Source organism: Myotis brandtii, unplaced genomic scaffold, assembly GCF_000412655.1.
Source record: "Myotis brandtii unplaced genomic scaffold, ASM41265v1 scaffold130, whole genome shotgun sequence".
Lineage (NCBI taxonomy): Eukaryota > Metazoa > Chordata > Mammalia > Chiroptera > Vespertilionidae > Myotis > Myotis brandtii.
The window spans coordinates 553650-554229 of NW_005354596.1; the positions used below are offsets into that span (position 1 = coordinate 553650).

Consider the following 580-nt stretch of genomic DNA (forward strand, 5'->3'; position numbering starts at 1 on the left):
GGGCAGGGCTCTGGAACTGGGTGCTCCATTGTAAGACAGCTGTCATCCGCTGCGTGCTTCATATTATTTGTGGCAAAGTCATGTTTATCCATGTGCAGGTGTGAAGGAAAGGGCTCCTGGCGGTGAGGGAGAGCCCGGGAGTAACACTGTTCTGTCTGACACGAAGCTCTTTTTGGGTGTTTTTGGTTAATCCTCACCCGAGGATATTTTTTTCATTGATTTTTAGAGAGGGTGGGTGGGTGGAAGTAGAGAGAGAGAGACATCAAATTTTGCCTCCCACACACACACACCTACTGACTGGGGCTGGGGATTGAACTGCAACCCAGGTACGTGCCCTTAACCAGGAATTGAACCTGTGATTCTTGGGTGCATGGACCAACGCTCTAACCACTGAGCGACATTGGCCAGGGCCACGAAAGCTCTTTTGATGAGGCCTAGAGGGAGGTGGGGAGGGGACACAGAGCCCTGGCTGTGTCCTGGCTCCTGGCCATCCACCTGAGCAAGCTAGTTTGTGCACCGTGCGTAACCCACCTTGCAGGTTGGCGACAGCACGTAGGGTGGCGTTTGTGAAGGGCATCGA

General features: G+C 53.4%; 1 protein-coding gene across 1 annotated transcript in view; it reads left to right on the forward strand.

Moving 5' to 3' along the window:
• LOC102257463 (abhydrolase domain-containing protein 16A) overlaps window positions 1–580 on the forward strand; it is a 15135-nt gene that overhangs the window by 6482 nt on the left and 8073 nt on the right. The gene's annotated exons all lie outside the window — the stretch shown is intronic.